The following is an 8,860-nucleotide window of genomic DNA, read 5'->3' as shown; positions in this document are numbered from 1 at the left end:
TTTGAAAGTATCTTGTCTCCTCATTGGTCATTTTGGTCAAGTGCCAGCGAGGTTATCCTAGCTTCTTAACCCTTTACAGGTAAAAGGACTTTGCCTCTGGCCAGGAGGGATTTTATAGTACTGTATGCAGAAAGGTGGTTACCCTTCCCTTTATATTTATGACATGGGCATCAGGTGAAACAGCGAGAATCCCAACCATCAGGTCAGACAGCAGGCATCACTAGCCAGCGTGGCAAATTCTAGGGCCCCAACCCATTGCAGCCATCCTGACCAAAGACCTGGCTCCAGTGGGCATGAGTCACCCAGCAGGACAGAAATGACTCACTCTTTCACACTTGGAGACAGGGAAGTTGAGCACTTTGAGCTCCAGGGCTTTACTACAAACCAATACAAGGTCCCAAAGAGATTTGAACTCAGATTGCAAGATTTAGAGGCCTGAGTGCTGACCATTACACCATGGGACCAGCTCATGCTGCTTTCTCTGGATATCAGTGACCCCCACGGGGCTGGCTTGTGTAAGGGGGCTGTTGGCCCTTTACTAAAACTTTGTGGGTTTGTTTGATTGGTTAGTTCCCAGTACCAAAAGAAGCGGGAAGGGCCAATGGGGAATCAGGACCCAGAGACTGACAGTTCCCAGGGGGCAATGGGGAGACGCCAAAGCTCCAAGTTAGCCAGACTGACAGAGCAAGCAGTCTAATGAGGGAGTCATTATGTTGTACCATGGGTACTGTGCTATATAATTGGTTATGTTCTGGCTATATACAGTGTATGTTTTATAGTAAGAATTAAGGTATTAGAATAAATGAATAGGATAGTGGATACTAGTATTAGCCATTTTCTTTTTATTCATGCCTTGTAAGTAACAGACAGGATCTTGTCTGTGTCTATGTTAATTAGATCGGAGGAATTTTGAAGGCCTAGGCCCCAATGTAGGAAAAGATAGTTGCAAGATTTAGTAAGGCCTAATTTACGATGCCTTACTTGTTCAACATAAAACACTGCCATTTGTTACCTTTTGACGGTCTCCGCAAAGACCTGTTTGTGTGATTGAGGAATGTATGCATCAGGGAAAGATAAGGTGTGAAGGCCATTTTTGAAGCCAGATGGCTAAGGGAGGACAAGTGAAGAGACTGCAGAGACTCAAAGACACCAGAGAACCATCAACGCACATCCATGGTTGAGGAGGGGCAGACTGATGAACCTCAGGTGAAGACTGGCACCCTTAAAACACAAGATAATAGATTAAATGGAAACCTGACAGGCTGACCCTCCCGGAGGTCTTTTGGCCATCAAAACATAACACCCACAGAGGAGTAACTGGTCATAAACTGACACAGCAAAACCCATAGACTTCAACAAGAAAAAGGACTACAAGAACAGGGTGCTTTGCCATGGGGCTTTGGGTTCGTCTTGCCAACAACTCCAGGAGCATCGGTTCGTGACCGACAGAGCCCGGCTCCCCTCTGCGACCAATCTGGCTGGCCACTAGGTTGATCCAGACTCTGGACTGGTAACTATAAATACGACTGGCTGGACTGCGTGCATGGTGTATGGGGGTGTGACTGAAAAGCATACGCTAATTGCCCAAGAAGAGCCGGGGAGCAGAGCTGTGCTGGTGTAGTGCCAGAAACTGCTATCTGTAGGAATTTGCTACATGTAGCAGTTACTGATACCTGAGGTTGTTCTTACTGGATGACTTGTCCCAATTTGCTAAAACTTGACAGTGGCATGGGATGGAAGCATCAAGTCTTTGGCTTTCAAACGACCCTGCCTGGTGTACGTCTGTATCCATTACCTCTTTATTTATTACGATGGCACAAGGAAGTCAGTCACACAAGTGACACAGTGACCGTTGCGAGTCTATGCTGACGTAACGAGAGTTAACATAGGCTTGTAGGGTAGCTATGGCCTTAGGTCTATGAAATGTTTGGGTGAGGTAACAGGAAAAGGATGAGGGGAGACCAAGATTCATTCAGGTGTTTAGGCTCCAGCTTTTGTGGAAGTGGCCTTACTGCACCCTAAAGGCTCAGGAACAAAGAGGCCCATAAGAACGAAATATCATGACTTTATTCACATTTCTTGACTTCCGGGTGTATAATGCCTGTTTTTAGAATTCTTGGGATTGTCAAACCCCCTTGGGGTTGTAGACGTGTGTTCATTATGTTTTGAAGGCCAAAGCTGTAAATGGGTTCAACAAAGAATTAGATCAGTTCCTCAGGATAAGTGCATCAGCTATTAACTGAGATAATCAGGGATGTCTCTGCATGCTCTACGTGTCCCTAAACCTCTGACTGCCAGATGCTGGGAGTAGATGATGGGATGGTTCACTCAGTGATTGTCTGTTCTGTTCATTCCCTCCAAAGCCCCTGGCACTGGCTGCTGTCAGAAGATGATGTTCTGGCTGAAGATGTGTTATCATTAGGTTTTATCTGCCATAGGGCTGGATTAATCACATAAAACTGGGACCTGATTATGTTTTTACTGTTCTTTTGCACACCAAGTCAATGCCATTATGTCTCAGTTGAGCATGTCTGTGGAAGGAATCGCATTCCAGAGCTTCTCGGGCTGAGATCACTATAGTCTGCAGGCGGGGAAAAAAAGTGTGTGGAGGCAAATTAAATTAAGTGTGTGGAGGGCACACTTTGGTGAGAGCAGCACATTAGCCAGGGTTTGTTTCTACCCAGATATGTTCTGTCTCCCTGCTCCATAGTAGGTAGCACAGCCTGTGGTGCAGGGAAGATGGCTAATGAAGTGAGCAGGTTGGAGGAGGCAGGTTAGCCAACGAGGAGAGCCGCACGGATGGAAGGTGGGGTGGGGCAGGGAGGGATGAGACAGACGCCCAAGTCCTCACCCCCCCCTGCACCCCAACCCTCTGCCCCAACCCTGAGCCCCCTCCGCACCCTGAACCCCTCATCTCAACATCCAAGAGCCTGCACCCCCAGCCAGACCACTCAGCCCAACCCTCTGCCCTAGCCCTGAGACCCTTCCTGCACTCCAAACCCCTCATCCAAATGCCACCCCAGAGTCTTCACCCCCAGCCAGTGCCCTTGTCCTCCTGCACCCCAACTCTCTGCTCCAGCTCTGAGTCCCCTCCTGTACCCCGAACCCCTCATCCCAACCCCCCCGAGCCTACACCTTCAGCCAGAGCCCTCACCCCCCCCAATCCAACCCTCTTCCCCAGTCCTGAGCCCCCTCCCACAGTCTGAAAACTCTTGGCCACACCAAGAACATTCCCCAGGACCCATTAGTAAACATTCCCCAGGGCCCATTAGTAAATGTTTATGGCCTGTCACAACTCAGTAAATTGTCTGGGGGTGGAGGCATTTGGGGGGTTTTGGGTGGATCCTGCCTCCTCTGGAAGTTTGGGTCCTGTCCTTCACTCACCCCACGGTGGCGGCTCCTGCACCTCCGGTGCCATGGGGCTGGCTGGACTTGGCTCTCCGCTCCGGGCAGCAGGGCAGAATTAACTTTTTGTGGGCCTGGGGCCAAACATATCAGTGGGCCCCCCTGGGGAAGGATTGTAACAGATAGGAGAGTGACACAGGAGTTGTCTTTGACACAGCACACAGCTGCATGGATTTTATGGACAATATTTACATGTTTAACTTGCAGATGGAGGTGGCTGCAACCAGGGCCCCAGCAATGGGAGCCCCAGGGCAAAAAGATCCACACAAGTGTCCAGCAAATACATTCTAAAAGACCAACTACAAAATCAACCCTGTGGGGACAACCAGCAAACAAAAGCCAAAGCTGGGCAATCCACCAGCCCTGTGCTGCTCCCATGGAACGGGAACCTTCCAGCTATCTTCTCCCGCACAATTCCCACCTGAACCACCAGGGCTTGAATCTCATTTTCCTTTCCAATTGGGGTGGATTTAGAACATTGCAAAAATAAAAAATATGAAAAATACATTTTATTTCCAGCATCATTATTCACACTCGTTTTGCTAGCCCCTGAATGGGACCAGAACCACATCCCTCCACAGAACGATCCCCCTAAAAACCAGCACAGCCTCAGCAATTACATTACAGCCTCCGGGTTACAAATACCCCAGGATGGCGGTGGTTCAGAACTCTGAACAGAAAGCTCTGGTTGTTCCTTCAAAAGTCTGCAACTGAACAGAGATTGAATACAGCTTTAAATCTTTACTATGCTGGAGAGAAATGTTGCTTTTAACCATCTTAATTTAAATGAAACCAGACAGAAACAATTTCCTTACCTTGTCAAATCTTTTTTAAAATTTTCCCTTTAATTATTTTAGTTTACCTTTAATACACTACTGTGCTTTTTTTTTTTTTTTTGGTTCTCTCTCCTGTTGCCTGATTACGTATTTCCAGTTCCAAATGAGGTGTGTTTTTGACGTGTCAGTAGGTAACTGGTGTTTGCAATGCTAGAGGTTCTACTGTAGCCACAACACAAAATTCACTTGAAGTCCAGTATTCATTAAGCTATTTTTTTCTACTAGGGACCAGGCTGCTGCAATGGAGATGGATGGGAGGAGCCTAGCTTGGCTTCCAGGGAAAAAATTTTTAGGCCTGACTGGGCTTTGTAAAACCAAAATTACCAAAAAATCCCCAAACCCTGCTACTGATCAATCACTGAGCAGACATCCAGCTGCACCAAGCAGTGCCCAGGTCACCAAGATCTCGAAACACAGGCCCCAGGAGATTACAACTCCCATGAGGTATGAGGAGCTGGTCAGGGAGCTGCACTAGAAGTACACATTAGACGATGCCAAGGAAGATTAGCAGCTCTCAAGATGAAGGAATTCTCCACCTGCCCGCAGAGCTAGTTGGGAACCTTTAATTGGAAATTAGCCCCAGCCCAAGGGAAGTCTCTCTGCAGTCATCAGGGCTGTCACCACAGCCTGGAGGAGACAAACACTTACCTTAGTGACAACAGCAGCTGCTTTGCTCCCAGCTGGTCTTGCCCAGAATCACTGGGTGAATGCTCTGGAACTACTCCATAGGACTCTGGGGTAGCCTACTCTCTCTGAGCATATTGGTCTTTCTGGATCTGATCTTGGAATCCCCACAGGCTCATGTCACTGCACATAGATCCCACAGTTCCCAGATGCTGCAAGCAGACCCCAGAGCTCCAGGCACCCCATGGGGCAGGGGACCCTGGAGTTCCCAGCCACCACAGGCAACAGAGGGAGCCCCCAGCTCCTAGACACTGCAGGCAGAGCCTGGAGTTCCCAGTCACCATGGGTGATGGGGAGAAGCCGCAGTCCCATGCCATTGCAGATGGCCCCATAGCTCCCAGCTTCTGCGGGGGGACGCCAGAGCTCCCAGCTGCCACACGGGGTGGAGGAATGTTATGAAGGCCAAGACTAGAACAGGGCTCAAAAAAGAACCAGATAAATTCATGGAGGATAGGTCCATGTGGCTGTTCCTTCCCCACAGAGGCAGCAACGAGCTGGTCTACATCGCCCACAGGCATGGCAGTGCCAATGTCCCCCGCATGTGTGACATCGCGGTGATCACCCGCGCCTTCCGCCTGCTGACGTGTCCCGACGCCATGGTAAGGAACATCGCAGCAAACGCCCTCCATGACGCAACGAAGAAGCGGATCGGCAGAGCCCCCTCCAACCAAGACACCGCCAGCTTCCTGAGCGGTTCCCTGGATGGCGAATTCGGACGGGACGGGCGCGACATCACTTCACTGTGGTCCCGTGCTCGCAGTGCCACGCGTCATCTGGGGAAGCACATCGGCTGCCGCTGGGAGTGGTGCGAGGAGCGCCAGGAGCTGGGAGTCCTGGGGCCGCAGATCAGGTCTGAGGACAACACCATCTTCACCCCGAGCGCCAGGGGCATGCTGGAGAGGACGCTGAAGGCAGCCATCCACTCGCTGTACATGGAAGCCCTGAAGCGTAAACCGGACCAGGGTAAAGCCTTCAAACTGACCAGCAAGTGGGACGCCAGCAACCACTTCCTCGCCAGGGGCGGCTTCACCCGTTTCGCTGACTGGCGGTTCAGCCACTGCACCCGGCTCAACTGCGTCCCGCTCAACGGGGCTGTCCACCACGGGAACCGAGACAAGCGTTGCAGGAAGTGTGGCTACTCCAACAAGACCCTGCCCCACATCCTGTGCAGCTGCAAGCCCCACTCCAGAGCCTGGCAGCTGCACCACAATGCCATCCAGGACCGCCTGGTGAAAGCCATCGCACCGCGCCTGGGGGAGGTCGCCGTGAACTGCTCCATCCCCGGCACTGACAGCCAGCTGCGACCCGACGTGGTAGTCACCAACGAGGCCCAGAAAAAGTTCATCCTCCTCGACATCACGGTCTCCTTCGAGAACAGGACCCCGGCCCTCCGAGAAGCCCGAGCTCGGACGCTGGAAATTTACACCCCCCTGGCCGACACCCTGAGAGCGAAGGGCTACGAGGTGCAGATGGATGCCCTGATCGTCGGAGCCCTGGGCGCTTGGGACCCCTGCAACGAGCATGTGCTGCGGACCCGTGGGATCGGTCGACACTACACACGGCTCATGCGGCTCCTCATGGTCTCGGACACCATCCAATGGTCCAGGGACATCTACATTGAACACATCACCGGCCACCGACAGTACCAGGAGGTGTGAGCCGGTACGACATCGTGCATCCACTATGGGAAAAGGACTGAGAGGCTTTTTCCATTGGACCGTATGAACTGGAACCATAAACTCACTGAACATTAAATCCCACCAAATGAGGGTAAATCCATCCTCATCATCGTATCCGCTCATTATACTCCACACCTGAACATAGCCATTATATGGACAACATACCCCCATATCTCAATGTCTGTACTTTGACCGGTTAAACTTTTACCCCCAATCGGGGAGATTGCAGATTATGTATTCCTTACGCCACCAGCTCCTAAGCCGAATTTCGCACCCCTTGATAATCTGTACCTTATTCCCTGATAAACAGAAACTTCTATGCTTAAACTCTGTACCATTTTCTTTTTACTTCAACATCATCTTAATAAAATTATTAAATCTGTTCTTAACAGTTTAATCTCTGATATGTTCTCTAGCTGAGAACTCAATTGAAGGGATTTTTGGAACAGGGATCTGGAATAGAGGCTTGCTCCATCCACTCCACGCATCAGCCTGGTATTGCAGTCCTGCTGGGTATGGTGCACCTCCCCCTGGGGAGAGCATGATGGTTCAAAAAAAGAAAAAACGTGTCCCATATTGCTCTTTTATTTGTAACCTTGAGCTGTGTTTTCTGTCAGTTTCTCTATTTTCTCTTTCTGAGGTGGGTGCTTTTCTTATTTCTGCTCTAGTGCTGTTTCATAAATTACTTAAGAGGCTGGTTCTCACACATAGTGCTTTCCAGAAGTGTGGGCTTTGGGTCTGTGTCTCTCGGCAGTGTCCCCACAGGAGAGAATAGTTTCATTCCTTTCCCCCTGTGAAAATGTCCCTGTTGGCACAGAGGGAGCAGTTTAGAGGATCAGAAGAGGAGAAAGGTTTGAGTCTGATTTGTAGACCCAGAGGCTGAATGGGAGGGGGGACCCAACTCCCTAACAATCCCCCGTCCCCAAAGAAACTGTTCCGTATTGTCCCACCCACACCCAACTACCCTCCAGGTTCACCCCCAGGCTCCTTCCGTCTCCCTCAGCTCCTCCGTTCTCCCCTAGACTGGAGCGCCCTGGCAGTGCAGCCCTAGCGGTTTAGGGGCAGCCGTGCCCTCAGACAGGCCTTCCAGCTTTGTTCTGCCCTAGTGCTGGCCCCCAAACTGACACAGGGTGGTGCTGTTGCAGCCCAGAAGCCTCTGGCCAGAGGCGGAGGAGCCTGAGAGCTGACAGGGAGAGCAGGGGTAGGCGCCAGCCAGTGCTGGGCTTCCCCAGTGTCTGCCCTCCGCAGGGGCTGCTCCCCTTGAGAGCATCAGCCTCAGAGCCGCCCCCTGTTGCTGGCACGGGAGGAAGGATCGGGTGACGGGGCAGTTCTGGGACTGCTGCCCTGAGGTGCTGGAGCCTGGAACTAGGGGAAGTCGCGCGGGCTGCTACACTCCCTGGCAGGAGGGAGTTTCCATCCTATCCAAGGTTTGCAGGTTCGTTCAGTGGCTCTCTCTGCTCCCCCACTGTACACGCCCCAGTGCCCCGGCCGCTGCCCCACTTCCAAAGAGCTGCCCAAGAGCAGGCCCATCCCAGCCCCTTGCTCCCAGTGCCAGGAATTAGGATGGGACTTTGAACAACCCGCTGGCTTGTCAAGTGCATGGGGCCGGATGGGTGTTCCTGAGCCGTCGCTGGGGATGCACTGAAGCCTTCGCATCCATCGGCAAGGAAAAGGAGGGCACCCACCCGCAGAGAGGAAGTCTGGGAAGGCGGGGAGCTGGGTGGAGAAGGGAGTGGAAGGCCGAGTGGGGAGGGGAAGACGGGGGAGGTAGCTGCAGACGGAAGCAGGGTCAAGGAAGGGGAGGTGGGGTGTATTGGGGCTGGAGGGATGGGTGGAGTGGGGCAGACGGTAGGGTGGGGCCAATGAGGTAGAAGGAGAAGGAATGGTGACTGAGGCAGATGGAGAAGGTGGTGTGGGGCATAGGGCAGGGGACCCCCTCACCCATGCCTCCTGCCCAGCCCCTCACCCCAGAGTGCTGCGGCTGTGGTTCCAGTCTCAAGATGCCAGCGTCTCCTGCCCTCTGCCTCCCCCCATGACAGTGCATGTGCTTTATAAAAATAGGTTTATAAGTGTGACTATGATGTAACTGGAATATGCTTTATGCGAAAGGTCTCATTACACAGCTTATGATCTACTGAGTGTGCCCATCCTATTTGTATGAATGTATCATTATTGTCTCTGAAGCTAGAAATATGAAGTATTACTCTAAAGTCCTATTGAAATTATGCAAAGTGGGGGCCATTCATGGTGGCTTGG

At 51.7% G+C, this 8,860-nt stretch overlaps 1 non-coding gene across 1 annotated transcript; it reads left to right on the top strand.

Moving 5' to 3' along the window:
* Window positions 1-6,941: 6,941 nt before the first annotated feature.
* Window positions 6,942-7,133, top strand: LOC142069820 (U2 spliceosomal RNA). Its single transcript, XR_012665802.1, has one exon. It is a non-coding gene; the product is annotated as a U2 spliceosomal RNA (small nuclear RNA).
* Window positions 7,134-8,860: the final 1,727 nt, after the last annotated feature.

This window comes from Caretta caretta, chromosome 22 (genome assembly GCF_965140235.1).
Source record: "Caretta caretta isolate rCarCar2 chromosome 22, rCarCar1.hap1, whole genome shotgun sequence".
In the NCBI taxonomy this organism is placed as follows: domain Eukaryota; kingdom Metazoa; phylum Chordata; order Testudines; family Cheloniidae; genus Caretta; species Caretta caretta.
This window is presented reverse-complemented; position numbering and strand designations above follow the sequence as displayed.